Genomic DNA, 18203 nt, shown 5'->3' with positions numbered 1-18203 from the left:
AGTTTGCATCAGTATCTGCTCTGTCCATTGTGAAGCAACCCAGAAGGCAGAAAATATCAGTGTTTGGGAGGGAAGCAGGATGTTCTTTATGTATATGGTGAGGTACAGTGACAATTGCTGTAAATTTGGGATCAGTGGCACCTTCTCGATCTTTTTGCCATTTCTCTTTCCTTGTGACCAGCCTGAGCCTCCCTGGAGTCTCTAGGTGTTACCTTCGGGTCTCCAGGTGTTACCTTTGTTTCTCCAGGCATTACCTCCCTTTCCCACCATGTCAAGCCTTTCCCTTTCCCAGCATATAGACAAGTGGCAGAGAAGCAGCTTCTCCAACACAAAGCCTGGTGTCCTTGCATATGTTGTGTACATTATTTTATTCACATTTGGCACTTTGTGCCCTGGAGTAGATGTGGCTTGGTAGTGCCTCTTCTGTCAAGGTCCAGCCTGCATGCAGACCTGATTTCTGGTCTGAATTTCTGATTTCTCTTTAAGTCTTGTAACACTACATTAGATAATAATTTCTCCCTTCCTGCACAGTGGGTATTTATTTTACAATTGTCACCATTTCAATGTGGACTTGTTTTTTGAAATTTCTAAGTCATGGCATTATATTATTACATGAGGCTCTCATCTTTCAGTTTTTCACAAAAGAAGTTTCTAGACCACCTCTTTACAGAGAAGAAACTGAAACTACCATTTCTGAGGGGAGCCAACAAATACAAGAAGCAGCATGCTATTATTATGTTTGTTAAAACTGGGTTATTTTCATCCTATTTCATATGACAATCTAAATGCATTCTTGTGCTTGAAAACACTAGAAAAGTGAAATATCATTTTTGTTTTCTCACTTCAATATTTTCTTTGTAAAATCTGAAATTTTCATTAGACTATTAAAACACAAAATATGGTATCTCTCTGATACTTCTTGTGTAACAGCTGTTATGGCAACTAGTTATAATCAAGCAATTTGGAAAGGAACTTCATTTTCATCAGTTTAAAGTGGACAATTGTCTGGTAGAAAAGTTTGTGAAAAGCCAACTATAAAAGCTGTTTTAAATTGAAGATGTGGGTGCTTTTGCACTTATCCAATCTGGAATTTGAAACTACACAGATCGTGTGACTTTTAAGACTAGTCACAACGGAACAAAATAATGCAAATTTCACATCAATGAGCCATCAGAACAATCCAAGAATAAACAGATATTTTTTAATCTGAAGGGTGAACAATTATGAGAAAACTGCAAAATTGTATTACATTAGGCTGAAATCATTAATTGCATAAGTTATAAATTACTTACTCATTTTAGGATAGCACCTATAAGATTGATGATACATTCAAAAAGTATCCAAAGAAAAGCTCATCTTTTGTGGTCTTTTAGGCTGTTCATTATAAATTGGGAAAATCTTTGTGTTCTGTTAAGATCTGCTCCAATACATGCTGCAGTCAAAGTAAATCCTTCCATTCAATCTGGTAGGTATAGGATCAAGGCTGTTAAGATCTTCATTCAGACTTTAAAAGCATTGACTTAGCAGGGAAGATGGAGACAAAATTTATGATTAGGACTTAGTGGAGCAGCAATGCCCACTGATGATTCTGCGTGTCAGGAGTGAAATAGGACCAGCTTTTCTAGACGTCATTTCAACGGCTGATCTGCCAAGGTGCTGGTGCTGCTGCTGATATACATGGTATCCCTTAGGGCCATCAACACAGCATCTTTCAGGTGTTTTGTGTTGAAGGCCACAGCTCCCATGGACAGCACTCAGAGTACAAATGAGTTCTTCTTGGCCGTGAAAATTGTTCCCTCAGACTTTCGTGCTGTTAAAGGGTTTGAAATGGTCATTCAGCTTAACCATAGCTTCTTCTAATGTTTTCCTTGTGTGCTGTGATGCTTACCTCTGCATCCAGCCCAGTCATGGGAGAAGGAGCTCTAGATCAGTGCTTCACAGTGCTGTTTGGGTGGGCATGACCACGTTCTTTTCCTATTTCTACTTTTCCCAATTTTCGACCTTGGATTGCTTTCCACGATCCCTTAGATTCCTATCACCTTCCTGAGCCCCATCCTGCTGCTCCACCTTAACTTGCCCTCTCTTCATCTCTGTTTTTGTGTCCTCAAAATAAGACCAGCTCCCAACAACAGTGGCTGTGACACAATCTGACAGAGCTCACGGAGGTTTTTTCCCCTCCTTACCTCTCCTGTTGGTGGGAGCTGCAGCTCAGGATGTGCATGGGTGAGAAAGCTGACCACTCACATTTCAGTAAATGGGAAGGGACTCAAAGTGACCTAAGAGATGCTCTGTGCTTTCTTGGATAATTTGCACTACACACATGCTTAATAGCCTGCAAAATGGGCAGTGTAACTGGAAGACTGAAGAGGGGACTTGAGTGATTATTATAGAGTGACTGAAACCATGACTTTCAAATGCAATGTGTTAATAACCTTATCAAGAATAATTTGTAATAGATTTGTAAGATCACAAGAAAGAGCAAATAGAAAGTTGTGTGTGTACATGCAAATAATTCTCATTGCTGTCAGTGGTATGTATTTTGCACCAATACGCACCAAGACAACCATTACCATTGATGGGAAGCTCTGTGTAAGCACAGAGGCATGAAATAGCTAGTGATCAGTGTAAAAGAAACGACACTTACCAAAGCAGAAAAGACTATTATCTGTTGTATGAAATGATCTCTGGTTTCTTGGAGCTTTACACAAAGTCAAAAAGGGGGTGACATGCTGGGTGGAGCTCACAAAGTCCAGGCCAGCCAAGAGGCAGAAGCCTGGCGAGACATGCAGGTAGTAAAAAAACAATTTCTACTGTGGTCAACTTACTTCTTGGTGTCCATAATAGATCAGTAATGAACAGATAGCTATTTGGAAGCATGTGTCTGTGTTGAGAGGTTATGCCATGCAAAGGGAATAATGTGCTTTGCAAAGAAGGTCATGGAAGACTTACCAAAATGGTATCGGTAGAGCTGTTATGCTATGGCAAGGCGATATGAAGGTTCAGGACTTAGCAGTAGTATTAACAGTTACTATTGCTTGAAGGAAAGATGAGGGATGGTAAGACCTCTGTATTCCAAATAATTTATAATACAGTGTCCTTTTTTGTGATTTCCCAGAAACACTACCAGGAGATCCACCTCAAAAGAATAGTTTGTCTAGGTTTAAATTATACTTGAGGCCAATTCCACAGCTATGTAGTGATATTAAGTAGCACAATGTTATATTATAAACAAACTCTTGTGTCTTTTGAAATACAAAGGAAATTCTATGGATTAAAATCCAGCAAGACAAAAAGGTATTCAATTAATCAAGAGCAGTTCTAAAAAGCCCCATGCTGAAACTAGAGGCATGAAAATCCTACCTTGTACTTAGATGCTGTTCAAGTCATTTACCTTGTCTTTTTTTGAAACGAAAGAGGGAAAAAAACAAAACAAAATAATCTTGTGCCAGTAGAAAAAAAAAAATGCTTTCTGTCAGCTGTGGCACGTTTAAACACTCTAAATATTTCATCAGACACTGCACTTACTTCAGTGTTTTAAATAAGATTTAATAAATAGGTGCATGTTCAGACTTGTACAGCCCTACTTGTGTCTGTAGTTGGCAATGTGCTGCTGTATGTGTTTGACTGCACAGTTAAGAATTTTAATTACTTACCTGTTCTATACACTCATTCTCTTTTAACTGTTTATTAAAAAATAATACCATAGCCATTGTGCAAGAAATCTTCCACATACTGTAAAGCTGCAACGTTGTCCATACTAGGCCTCTATTTTCTGAATGTACCCCCACATCCCCCTTGTCTCCTACTCTCAATGTCCAGTCTCTGGAATTCCTACAGACTTGAAATGTTCATGCATCTCTGTCACTGGGTTTTGTGACCACTTTGTATTGAATGTCTTTGCTGTTAATTATATGGAGATGTCTGAGATTTTTCTATCTCTACACCCAAATGGATGTCACAAGCAATGTATGTCTTATTCTCAAGAAAACACAGCTGGAGCTGGTGGTCTTTCTTCTTCCTGTTTTTTTTTTTTTTTTTTTTTTTTTGTTGTTGTTGTTTTGTTTCCAACTTCTAGACTCATTTGCTAAAAAAATATTGAGGAGAATTGAACGAACTCCACAGCATCTGAGTTAAAAGCCAAGGATAGTAAGTTGACTGCATCATCTTTTTTTCTGATGGGTTCCCTTAGCAATGACATCCATTATTTATAATTTTGCAGTACCTAGACACTAAATGGTTTCAAGATGCTGTTTTTCACAGTAAGTTCATGATCATTCAGCAAAAATAATTACAACATTATCTAAATAACACAAAAAAGATGACAGGATGACAATATTCCTTAATTTTAAGCTAATGGTCAGTGAATGAGTCACAGTTGGAACTTGACACCTCAAGAAGTTTGTGTGTTAATCATAGCTGTGTTTCTCTCTTCACTGCTATAGAAGCAGCCTAGATTGAGCTAGATACTTAATTTTTGGATACTTCAAGTTATGTGAGATGAATGTCATCATAAGGGTACATTGACAAAGATGGCTGTAGACAGATACCAATTCTTATGTCTCCACTCCAAACTGACCAGCCTTGAGGCAGGTCTTCAACCTGTACGATGTATGGCACTTTTTGAGTCAATGTATTTAGCAACAGAAGAGTGAAGCAGGAGTAGGAAGGTTTCTGACCTTGTTCATGAAGATGCTATGTCAGACAGCCAGAAACTGGCTGTCCTAAAACAATGGATGTTTGTAAACAGCTGTATGTATATGTCAATATGCAGATAGGCATTTTTTTCCAAATTACATCTGATCTGTGGTTTCATAGTCCAGAATGAGTCCTGAATACAACAGAGGAGAAACAGCTTAAAAGGTGATTCATTATGTCATTTAAAGTTTCTAAAACTTGGGTGCAAATGGAGTAGATGTAAAGATTTGAGCCAAAGATATTATAAGTTATCCTTTAAATGTGGCTTTCGATAGTAGTGTACTCACTGTTGGATTTCTGCATATGTCAAAGGCATGGGATTGAATCTTCAAGGACTGAAGTCTGGCAGTTTCAGGAATACTTTAGGTTCTCTAACACACCCAGACATGTTCGTCTGTGGATGTTCTGCCAAAATGTCCTTTGGTCAGATGGGGCCAGTGGGTTAGACAGTGTACTGTTAGATGGCTGAGCATCTCTTCTGAGCTTGCTATTCTTTGACTTGAATGCCACAGTGAGGTTTCCACAACATGGAGTCTAGTGGCTTTATCGGGTAAAGGTGAGATGGGAGGCCCTACTTTTCTTCTTTGGTATGGGAAGATATGTTTTTATCTGACAAATCTCAGAGCAAACATTGTCTGATTCCATACATGTGAGCAGATATGATGACAAGAATGTTCAAGTCATGCTAGTTAGCTGGAGTGTTATCCACACTCAATCTATATACCATGTCTACACTTTACAACGGACACCCTGCAGAGACCTTCAAACTAATGTGACACAGGCTGTGATATGACATTTTGCACCTCTGTTTAGAGATACTTGCTCATTGTCCAGGCACAGCAAAGTTGTCTAAGCTCGATATTATGCTCAGGTAAATAGACTATATCTCTTTGCAAAGCTACAGAGTTGAGGTGTTGTACAATCTCAATACAACCACTTTGCTACTGCCATTTTGGAAAACTCCATCATTATGAGCAGCATAGGCATATGCTTAGATGGTAACACGGAGAGTTAATATGTAAGTGGATCTCACCCTGTCTAGCTATTTCATTTTGCTTTGCACACTCTGTGAAAATACCAAATGCATGGTTTGCGATTAGCCAATTTTTAAGTGGTCTTCAAATATGTCCAGGGACCCTGCCCCTAGGATTAAATTTAGCATGCCTGGAATTGCAGTCTACTTACATATGTGTTCATTAAAAAGCTCCAGCCAACTCTCTATAAAATGTCAATACTCACATTTTTTGGTGCTCCAGCCTTTATCAGTTTAGATACGTGAAGGGCAGTAGACCAGCACAAGAACATCCTATTTTGTTTTCAAAGGATGTCTTATAATTCTTGTAACTTCCTAGTAAAAAATGACAGACTACTTCTCTGAAAGGGAGAGTGGGAGGGAGGAAATGTTGTTATTTGCATCCTTTGTTGTTTCTTTCATTTGAGTGTTTTCTCCTCCTTCCTCTTGCTTTTCTCACATTTACTGCCTACCTTTACACTTGTTCACTTGTCAAGAGAAAGATGTTGATATGCTGTTGGCCTATTAGCTATCCATTTGCTTGATTTGTCAGACTACTTCAACATGCTTTAGCACATTTAGGAAAGATAACCTTTTCTTTTAATTTTTTTAAATGTTTGTATCATGTTTTTCATACTGAAGCTTTTACAGTAGAAATAGTCTAAGTAAATAAATTAACAAATAGCAAATGTTAACTTTTCTCTGAAACCCCAGGAAGCTCGTAACTGTTTCTGCTCTACCTTCTGCTCTATCTTCTTTTCTTATGCAAGAAGAACAGAGGGAGCAGGGCAAAATCCTTGGGGAGAAACAAGAAATCTCTTACTGGTCATTCTTCTGGAGTGAGGACAGGCACTGGGAGCATCCCTGCCACTTTCTTCATCCTCTGTCAATTTGAATGCAACAAACAGTCACATCAAGCAATGTTGTAACAGCAGTATGAACTGGTTAAAGTAGAAGTATCAGGAAAGCTGTGCATTGATTTGGTTAGTGACAGATAATCTGAAAAAGGCAAGTGTTTATCATGAATGAGCTGGATAGAACAAAATATGGAAAACCAAGATATATCCTCAATTTGAATAATTCTTCGTGAGAACTGTGAGAGCTTGTCATCATTAAAGAATGCTGTTTTCCCTTACAGGAGATAAGAGTTCAAAAAAAAGAAGAAAAAAGTGTATTTTTGTGATAATTTTTCTAACACCTCCTTGCAGGCTAAAGACAGAGTGTGAGTATTCCTCAGAAAAAACCTAGAACTCAATAATGTTAACCAAAATGCTTAGATTTGTCTTTATCGGTCTACAAATTAAGCACCTCAGCTAGATTATATGGCTCCCACAGTGGCTAGTGGGGAGGGACAGGTAGTCCTAGTGACATTCACCTCCAGGATCCTTGGCTACCTCAAGAAAGTAGGATTAATTGCCCTTTGAGAATGTTTCCTTTTCTTTGGCTAGAAGAGATGTCTGAAGAGATGTTTTATATAATAACGTGCAGCCTTGGGGGAAATTCCTGTGGGTGGCCTTTGCCCACTTGTTTATCCCCCAGCTCAGGTATTTGAAGTGAATGATACGCAGAAGAATTATCACTGTGTGTCCAGACTATATGTACTAAATACATATGACATACTCTGCGTGCTAGAGGACTGTTTTCCTACTCTGGTCAGTGTGGCTCCATACCTAAAGGTCATTATAATATCTTTCCTTCCTTCGCTGACAGCTTGATTGATATGACTGAAAACTACCTGCAACAAAAATACAGGAGGCAAGCATCAGAAAACTGAAACAAAATGAGATGTTTTGCCAGGTATCCTATATGCTAGTTTTGCTGTAGAAAAATCTTTGCTTTTGAACAGTACTTTCCAGAACAAAGTGATCCTTCAAACATTTTACCTCTTTCACCTAATATTGCAGTACTATTCCTACAAGTGTTTTGCTAACTTTAAGTGTTATCTAAATGCTAATTATTGTTCCTCCATGACTTGGGAAAGCAACCTTTCCTCAAACAGTCCATCAGGGAAAGTTTACTGTCTGTATTGTTTATAATCCTGGGCTACTCACAGTACAAAAATGAAATCATGTCTAAGTCCAATTCATTCTTCTCAATCTCTTCTTTCTATGAAGTAGCTGAAGGATAAATACCATTGCTGAGCCACCTGTCTTCTCCAATCTCTGTCTCTTCCTTCTCCAGTCAGGTTAAGTTAGAACTAGACTGGGATGCAGTGGATTTTACCTTGATTTTTTTCTGGTTTTCATAGCTCCTTTGTTTTACAGCTTATGTCAGTGTATGGCATTATACAGCCTCTCAACCTGCAGCAGTCGGTGGTTTCAGGGAGTTGACTCCACAGGGCCTCCTCTGGGGAGCATGAGAATGGCTGTGGACCCACACCCTGATCAGAACGTGCCCCATGACAGGGGCTTCCTTCTCTGGGTTAACACTTCCCAATTCAATCTCTGTGAATGACTAATTCTTCAGTTATCAAAACAAAAAAATATTGCAAGTTGAATAAGCAAAATGGCTTATTTAAAAATGTTAAAATACAATGTTCTGACTTTCTTGTTGGCAGAAGAGTGAGGAATCCAGGTTTAATTGTCAAATTTAACCTGACTTTACCATTAGTTGCAGATCGCTTTAAACTACGTGGGTGATCAGTATTGTATTAACCTAAAAAGCACATTCCAGTTTACTACTCCCTTCCCAGTTTCATCACCCTGTAAAGGACGGAGGTATCCCAGTCACCCAACCAATTCATATTTCTCCAACACTGACATCTGCAACCCAGTGGACTCTACCCTGCTCATTATATCTCAGTGAAAATAGTTTTCTATGAGCTTTCCATCTTGTTTGTAAAAGACAATTTTTACTAAAGCGCTTGGTGACTTCTTTATAGTGGACTTTTAAATAAAAATTTGTTTATATTGTATGAAGATGTGATTTGAAATGCCGATGGCCAGGATTTATTTTCAACTTTAGTTGTTATACCATTTGCTTTAAGAAGCCTAGCATTAAGGTGTCAGAGATATTTCTTGCTTTCCTCTTCCAGGACATTAAAGGGCACTTTCATGTTAAACTTATCACGGGACTATGTGAAAATGAGAGTGTCTGATGTCTGGTGTAGGTGAGTTGACCAAAGAGATTGTGAGACTTCAAATTTATCTTTTTGTTCTGAAAGAGCAGAAGTCAGATCTGGCAATTAGAGTGAATTATGGTTCCGTTCCCAAACCATCTTTTCACCAGATACACAAAACCCCCCTATGTTTATGTTTGCCACTGGTGTTTGGTGGAGACAAATGTTTCTTTAGTCTTTGTTTGCTTATGGGAAGCTTAAGGCTTATGCAAAGATTGGCACCTAAGTATAAAATAGTTTCCTGCACAGCAATAGCTCAAGGTTTTGAAGAGAGGTCAGCTTTTAGGCTTTACTTTAATTGTTGCTCTTGTAATCCCAACATTCTGAATGTTTTTTTTAATGCAGACATGGGCTGAGTAGACAAAACTTAAAAAAACCCCAGCTAAGTACGGTGCTAAGCTTCTGAATGTTTTCACAAGACACCTCAGGGAATGTGGAGCTACAGTAGCTTTTAGCCACTTCGGTTTTGTGAAAATTTGGTATTGTAAAACCTTTCTCCTACTATTGAGGCTGAGGATCTCATTGTTGGGGATTAGTGTGACAATGGAGCAGGGTTACTATTGGGATCCTAAAAAGCAGTGTCTCTTCTAAGGGAAACTTACAGCAGAGTTCCTTGAACTATAGAGGGGAGTGCAGGTTTTAAATGTCAGCACTGAAGGCAACAAAAACAATTAGATGAAAGTTCTAGTTAATGTTAAATCTTAGCTAACTGATTTCTTGTTTTTCAACCCACCTTCTGAAACAAATGTCAGAGATACGGTCTTTCCTTTTCTTCTTTTGTATTATTGTATCTGTTAAAAATGTCAAACTTTCTTCTAAGCTTTATTGAAGCTACAACTTCACCTTTTAGCTGAAATACTAAAAAACTCATAGCAATAAATTAATTTAAATGAAATTGTCACCATACAGTTAGTTTGTTAAAGGGGGTCTTTAGTGGCGAGCTCCACAAGCTGCTGCCTCACTGCTGATGTGTTTCAACACTCACTTCCACTCTTCCCCTCTAGAACCAAATTGCTTCAGTAGTGGCTAAATTCAGCTGAAAAGCTGGATACCAGGTTGATTGAATTTCCTGCTAACATCACTCTGTAATTTGCTGACAGATCTCAGCACAGGAACATTCTGCACACATTACTTCTTCATTATGGCAGTGAACAAAATCCATCTGTTTACTTTTTTCTAATAAACATTATTCCTGGTTGATAATGTTGCCTCTCTTCTGAAACTCTGACCATCATGCTTGACTTGGGCTGGACTTCAACTATTATGTCATTTACTTTTTTATTTTTTATTATGCCTCTCAGGAAGTACCAATATCCAAATTTTTAAGAGGAACTTTATGTATGAGGTCCTTATCTAGTGTTTACTACAGAAAAGACTCAGGAAAGTTAGCCATTATATTTGTCTTTTATTTTTAATTCCTCTGCATTTTGGGAATTAGATTGTGCTCTTGTCTGACCAAAGTGAATAAAAAACCTTCTCAGCTCACTGGTCTGAAGTTTGGTTTTGGTCCCTGATCTCAGCTGCTAAAATCAAGGATCAAATAGCTCAGGAGAAGGCCTCTGCCTTTATTCTCTGGCCAAGGCTGCTGTCAGGAGATGTAAGAATTAAGCAGAGTTCATTCTTCAAGGGAGATAGTAACTTCCGTCTTCAAATGAACCTTCAGATATGACATGTTATGGAGCTACAGGTTATTGCTGAGCCCCTAGGGTCTAACTCTGAACTGGCTATACTATTTGTCTCTTTTAAATTCTGATATTTTATTCTGCTCGTAAGGGTGAATTAATTGAAGAAAGGCAGTAGTGTGGGTTTGAAAATGAACAGGATACAAGCAAATAAACCCCCCATGCTGTGCTGCAGTACTTGTGCCGTGAGTGGTTACACCATGTTCTTATGGTTGAGATACCAGCAAAAATAACGCACCATCACCACATTATTATCTCAAAATGGGGAAACGGGCAGCTGGATTTCCCTGAGTGTTTGAATGCCCGACTTCAGGCACTTACCAACAGTTCAACTTTTAGAAAACAGGACTCTTCCTGGACAGACACCTACAGCTTGGATCATCCAGTAACTTTCTAGCGTTTGAGGCTATGTGCTCTTAAGTTGTTGTATGACTTTTGTTACAAGCCAGGCAGGTATTTTCACACCTGTATTGTCTTGCTGCTTCCAGGAAGTGAACACATGTAGCTCCTGACTATGACACAGCCTCCATGAGGACTCCATATGAGCCCAGAGATCTTTGCAAATGTACAGATCCTCTGCGGATCTCACTACAACCTCAGGAACAGAGTCAGCATTTCAGGGTACAATCATATTTGCTATCCTACTATGCGAACTCCTAGAAAATTAACAGATATGAACCTAGAGAAGGGTATCTATATCAGGTTTATGCTAGAAATTACATTTCTGAGGCTGCCTAGAAGTAGCTCATAAGAGGGTTATGAATAATGTATGACATTTTTTGCCATTGGTGAGGCAGTGCTAGCTGAATTAATCCACTCATATTTCTCTCTCTATATATAAAAAGCCTCAGCTTCTTTTCAGCCTTTATTCTTGCTGTAGTGTGGCAGGTATTTGAGTAAAGTCAGTGATTTTTCTTCCTGTCTACTTCAGAAAACAATACTCGTAGGCTCTTTCTTTGACTTAAACACATTCATTCTTCCTAAAGCTTTTAAAAGAAGCAGAGCTTTCAAGATCAAAGATATTCATACAACACCTGTACTAACACTATTTTCAGTCGTTATTGACCATTCTTTGTGATATTGTTTTATGCAGGTGCCTTTCCAGTGAGCTCTTTAGAATGTGAGGGAATACAAAAAATAAGCATACAGAGCATCTGTGTATCTTTTTATCACACTTTAAAAAGCAGAGCTTGTTGACGAATGGAAAAAAACCACCACATAAATATAATCACTTCACTCCTCTGCTCCTTGCGATCCAGGGTATTAGAGAATCTTCAGATGGTTGCTCACATGATCATGAAATCACTGTGTATTCTGTAGTATTCATGGAAACGAGCCAGGAATGAATATTTACAAGTTCTAGGCAAAGCATGTCACTTGATAATAATTTTTTTATTACTTCTTGTTAAATAATGGAAATTGTCTTGTCAGGGAGCAGAAATAATTCCACATGTCTTAGATTACCCATCCAATTCAGCCTGGAGAATGTCTGGTGAATACTTACAGGGAGAAAGTGAGAGAGAACTTGTAGGCTTTAAATTGTTCTTAAAAAGTACTTTGCAAACACTTACAAATATCAAACCAGAAATAAATGTGATTCTCCAGTGATCAAGAAAAAACATAAAAGGAAATGGAGAGGGATAAACATACAATAATTGTTCCACACAAACAGTAATTGAACTATTGCTATTGGCAGCTATTTTATATTTGGAGTCTGTCCTCTTGTCCTGTTACATTTTTGTTTTAGCATTCACCAGACGTGAACTGAACATATTTCAAGACTCAAGTATAGGAACAAATCCACACATTAAAAAATGGCTATACTCTGAAGCAAAGGATGATTGAACTCAGTGACAATTACATACTTAATCAGGAGTTGGATCAAGACATAAATAACTGAATAAAACCACTTTCTTGTGCAAATGAATCTACATTTACTTGTTTCTTAAAAAGGAAACGTATGTTTCCCTTCAGGACAGGATGTAAAGGTGGGCTTTATGACTTTAAACTGAAGCAGTTGATCATAGCGTAATGTTTGTATGAGTTTGAATGGCAAATTTCTTTAATTTCCTTTTTCTCCTAGGACAGTAGTTATTTTAAAGGAAAAGGAAGATGATGGAATAATCCAGTCCCAGAATGAGTGCCCAGAAACCAGGCACTATATGTGAGAACTGAATATTCATAACCATGTGCTTGAAGGAGAACAGACTGCAGACCAGTTAGAGAGAAAACACTCGTCAGAAAATGGTGTGATGCAGGTTCCTTCTTGCTGATAGGACCATGAACAGGTACTTCACAAACTGAAATAAACAGGATATATTTTAGCTCTTGTATAAACTTTTAAAATTTATTTTATTTTATTGGCTTTTCTTTTCCCTGCTTGCAGTGTGGCCCTGTGTGAAGTTGTGGCATTTTGTTCACTCATCTACAGCCTTCATTTCAGTGACATATTGCTAGTGTATTAGCAGTAGCTGAACTCAGTAAGAAAACCACTGTAAGTGAAACCTACTGCAGTCCCTGAAGTACTGATAATAGTGCTGGGGACCATAAAGAGATGGGAGAGAGGTGTTCCTGCAGTGTCAGACCTGGCATTCTGCTCCCAGTGCTGAGCACCTAAAGCACTACAGACATTAGAGATGCATGAATTCTTCCAAAAGAGGGCAGAAGCAGCATTTACAGAGTCCCCTTGACAAATATGTTACCTTCACTCAATTGCAGTCTTCTGTCTCCCAGTATTTCAGAATACAAACCTCTGGTTCTGCAAAACAAACTGTAAGAACCAGCCAGAAAACTTCACAAATGCTGCAACACCTACATGACACTGCAGATTGTAAAATGTGTCAAAATCCTAAATGCAAATAGTCTTCCTGACACCAAACTTCATTAGGGAAAGTACAGACTGCAAAATCGGTGGAATGCCAAAGGTTATTTTCAACCACTAATATTCATATTGTTTCATTATGATTTCAGTTTGAGTGGTTTAATAATAGTTTAATAAAAAGTCTGAGGAAGTGTGTGAGCTTGTGTATAGCCCCTAGATAAAAGAAAGACAGAGGAATAAAGAAGTAGTAGCCAGAAAGTTATGATGTTATGTAGCCACAAGTAACCGATGTAAAATTTTTTGGACATTCCAGGCAAAAAGATCAGACCCAATGTGTCACCTTACCCCAAGGCAGTGAAATAATTAAATAAAAGGCTGAAAGGGACCACAGGAGGTAATTTAGTCCAGCTCCCTGCCCTAAGGCATGATCACGTCTACCTGCGTCATTCCTGACAGATGTTTGTCCAACCTGCTCTAAAAAACCTACACATGATCATGTCTGCCAGGTACCCAGGCAGACTTTCTTGCGTGTTTGGCAATGCTTGGGTAGCCTGTCAAACCAACAGAGTCTCATTGAATTGACAGCTGAAGAAAGTAAGAGAGAAAAAGAAATATATAAATGTCCTTGCAGTACAAGAGAAATTGTATTTGATTTTACATTACTGTCTCACTAGAAGTAATTAGTTCTAGTCATTGGGACTCTTTTTCATGCACTGTTTAGGTAAAACATACATAGTGTGATCTGCAGGAGGTCAAAACTGGGCTCTGGCAAGTAAATACAGAAGTTGAAATACATATATATGGAAGAATTTTGTGGGCAGTATTAGAAATTATGAGCCCGATTTGGAAGACACTGCCAATATATACATCCATATTTTTAAGATTTGTCCTTATGCGGTTGAGATATTGAGAGAACAATGCACCATGTTTTACCAAAATTTCTGTACATAAACGGCTTTCCAAGGTACAGAGGAATACACCTTTCCAAAGTGTTTCACCAAAACTGTACAAGACTTGTTAGCATACAGCTTTTGACTGTCGCCTTTTGGTGGTGTTAGGTTAATTCAGTATAGCCACTAGGAAGAACTCACTGAGCTGGTATGAGAGCTTGACCATACATAGACTAGTCTGTGTGTTGGAAAATCTGAGATGGTCAAAGAGAAAAATACTGATCAGTTCTGAAGCAGAATGAAAAGATTCAATCGATTTTAAAAATTCCATTTAAAATTTTGATTAATTTATAGGTTTTGATCTTGGTTAATTTCTATAAATAAAACTAAGGCAAAATAATAAATAAAAGTAATTTCATTTTAAGGTGCCTGGTACAATACTGTAGGATATTTTTCAGGATTGCTAGCCATAACATTCCCAAGGATTACGCCTACAGAATATTAAGTCTAAGCCTGTTTTCACACTCACCAGGATCAGACATTGTTCTGTTCCACTGATGTATTGGCAAGGCATAAACTTATCAGTATTTTGCTTTAAAACCCCTCTTACCTACGTTCAGAAGAGGCAGACAATCCTGTTTTCCTCTTGCTAGCAGTTGCTTTCAAAAAGATCATGCAGAAGTTAATGGTTTATTGTAAGTGGGTTTTGCTAACTAACATTCTGCTGGCAGATAAATCTGGTTTTATTTCTGACCTGGGCAATAGGTTGAACATGTAAGATAGTATGTGGCAGTCTCTGGATGTGGTGGGACAGGTCTAGGATCTCTATTTTCACATATAGGACTGAATCGCCCTGCAAACAATATTTTCAGTCTCACTAGAGGTGTTGGTTGTCCAGGTAATTTTATTTTGTGTTTTGATAGATTATGTCTGAAAAGGCAGAGGATGCAATTTATGAAATCTAGTGAACTACCTGATGCTGTTACAAGACAGAGAAGCTGAGAAAACATTGTCTCTTAGCACATGTAGGAGAATGGGAAATAAAAATGACAGCACTGAAATTCACTCATGTCTTTCTCCAAGGATCCCTGTTACAATATATATCCCCCTGTATTACAAATAGTTGGAGGCATGTTCACAGGCCTCCTAAGCAATTTGTGAGACAAAGATATAACCACAGTTTTCTATTGTAACTACTGATTTTTTATGCTTCTTACAAGAGATGCCTCACCGAAGAGACATCACTTTTCAGAAATGTGGAGAATACACGTTTTCATCTGCAGTCCACAATGTTGGCAGGAGTTTAACAGACCCTGAGAACAGGTCTGAATTTTTGCACCCAAAAAACGAGTTTCTGAATGCAAGTGTGCATAAAAACCAGAAAAAGTAGTCTATATAGCAAGGACAAGGTTGTTCTGAATATGTGAGGAGAGCAATGGATACAATCTAAATATCATTCTCCAAGTTTTATTATAAGAATCTACACAACCCCACAGGAATTCCAGCAGAAATAGGATGGAATAATCTAGGTTGAAAAAGACCCTGAACACCATCTTGTCTAACATCCTTCTCACAACAAGGCTATAATCAGAGCAGGTTGCTCAGGAACATCTCTGAACAAGTTTAATGGGCAGTCTGTTCCCCACGTTCATGCAATGTTTCTCTTGATGTACCTTGCAGTTTTTACACAGTTTCATTTTTCTGTGTGGCTCTGAAATGAGTTTGGCTCCATCTTCTCCATAACCCCTCCTTAGGTAATTGAAACTAACAATTAGTTTTACTCTTAGCTTTCTCTTTTCCAGGCTAAACAAGCTTCAGTCTCTCTTGCCTATAAGGTGCCTCAGCATCCCACCCATTTTGGTGATCCTCGTGTCAGTTTGCCAACGTCCTGCTTGTACTGAGGGGTTGCACACTGGACTCAGCTTTCCAGGTGCAGCCTCACTGGTACAGAACCGAGGAGAATAATCACCTTTTACTTATACATGCTTCATATATCAAAATTAGACCTTGGTTTTGAAAGCCAATCTGCGCAGGACATCAGATTATTTCTAAGAAGGGCCCAGTGAATCACAACAGAGATGATCACAAGGATCACAAGAGATAAGACAAACTAACTATTTTTAAAGCATTCCTCAGGAAAAAATTCTCAGATTTTCTGAATTTATCCCAAATTGTATTTAGATCTCCTCTGAAAGCTCAAGTGGTTGGAAGACACACAGTCTTCCAACATGATGCCATGCATGTATGCAGGTGATATGCTAACTTGCAAACTCCATGAATCACTGTGTGTGAGGGCTGATCTCTGCCAGAAACCAGGGCCCAGCACATGGGCTTCAACATTATGTCTCATTCTGACAGAAACAGCATAGAAATTTGGGTTATATAGGAATCAACAGCCTATAAAATATTAAAAAACCTAACTTCAGGATTGTAAAGAAATCCTGGAAAATGTTTTAAAATTTCCCATCTTCCCTTCCATTTCTTTTTATTAAAAAAAAAAAAAAAATATGAGTGCCCCCTTCCAAAATGTTAGTTGCCCACAGCAAGATTTTCATAAATGTCTGTGCTTCTGGAGCACTTTCAGGACCCTGCCTTGAAATAAGAGAATGGCAGGTTATGCTTTCTGTCCATGCAGGAATTACTTGGTGTCTGAGGGTGAGTGTGAATAAGCAATGGATAGATCAGTGGACGGAAGAAAATATATTTATGGTCAGGTTCAGTTGTGTTGTTCCTTTGTTTTGGCAGCCTACTGTGGTTATGAATCCAGCTCCAGAGCATGGCTCTTTTGGAAAGAGATGTGAGAAGCAGAATTTCTTCATGCATCCATTAAAAAAGTGAATGTAGAGTTATGGCTTGTAGTCACAAAGAGAGATGGCAGGAAATAGAAGAGAATAGAAAACAGGAGAATGAGCAAAAGAAGAATATAGAGGATGGAAATAGCAATATGATTCTCTGAGGAAACTTCCATTGTCCAGGCTCATGTTAAAGTTGCATCCTATGAATAACTACTCTTCTGGAAACAACCAGCTGCTATGTTTCTGAAGTCCAAATTTTCATCCCGTATCCTTGCACAGTTCCTACTGTATATTTAATCTTATATGTATGTGTGACAGGTTTGACAGAAAATAGGTCAACAGTACTTAAGATAAGTAATACTTTAATCAATTTTAACATAACTTCTGGTGGATAGTGACTGAGAATAACATACTGCCTTCACTAATTCTGTTTAAAGTATCAGGCACATAAAAGAATCGTATTGTATAAATTGCTTGGGGGACACAAATTATCTGTTTTATATTCCCAGAGAAGCTATAATATCCAGCAGGATACTGTTAAGAACATGTGATAATTTTAGTATCTACTATGATTATTATTGATATACAATGTACATGTAAATTCAGCCTTCTTCAGTTCTATCTGGAGGAATCATTAATGGGTAATGGATCTGATGACACAGAGGACCTTAATGATAAGTTGTAACTGGACTTTTACTCATTTTGTGCTTAATAGATTTTTACTTAAAAGAAATATCCACTCATCTACAACCTTCAAAAGGTGTTCATATATGGTTGAGGGCAAAGCATGCAAAGCTCAGTTGTTGGAAACTCTATATTAAAAAAAATTAAAATTAGTATCATTACAGTGTTTCAAAAATAGAAAATGTACATTACATTTTAATGCAGATCATCCCATGCAAGACAAGCGGTAAAAATGACCTGGATTTTTTGGTAGAAATATCAATATTCCCAATAAGAATATTAGAACCAAATCTCTAGCATGTACCTCTCAGAGTAGCTCCACTGATGTCTATAGCACTATGTCATTTTATACAGGCTTGACATGAAATGGCTTGACTGTATTTGGGCTTAGGACCTTTCTTGGAAGAGTGAAACTTGGAGGGAGGGGGAGGGGGAAGTAATATTTTCAAGGTGATAGAAGAATATGAGTAGTACCAGGCAGTACTACTGTTCTGTTGACAATCAAT

This window comes from Strix aluco, chromosome 1 (genome assembly GCF_031877795.1).
Source record: "Strix aluco isolate bStrAlu1 chromosome 1, bStrAlu1.hap1, whole genome shotgun sequence".
Classification (NCBI taxonomy): domain Eukaryota; kingdom Metazoa; phylum Chordata; class Aves; order Strigiformes; family Strigidae; genus Strix; species Strix aluco.
This window is presented reverse-complemented; position numbering follows the sequence as displayed.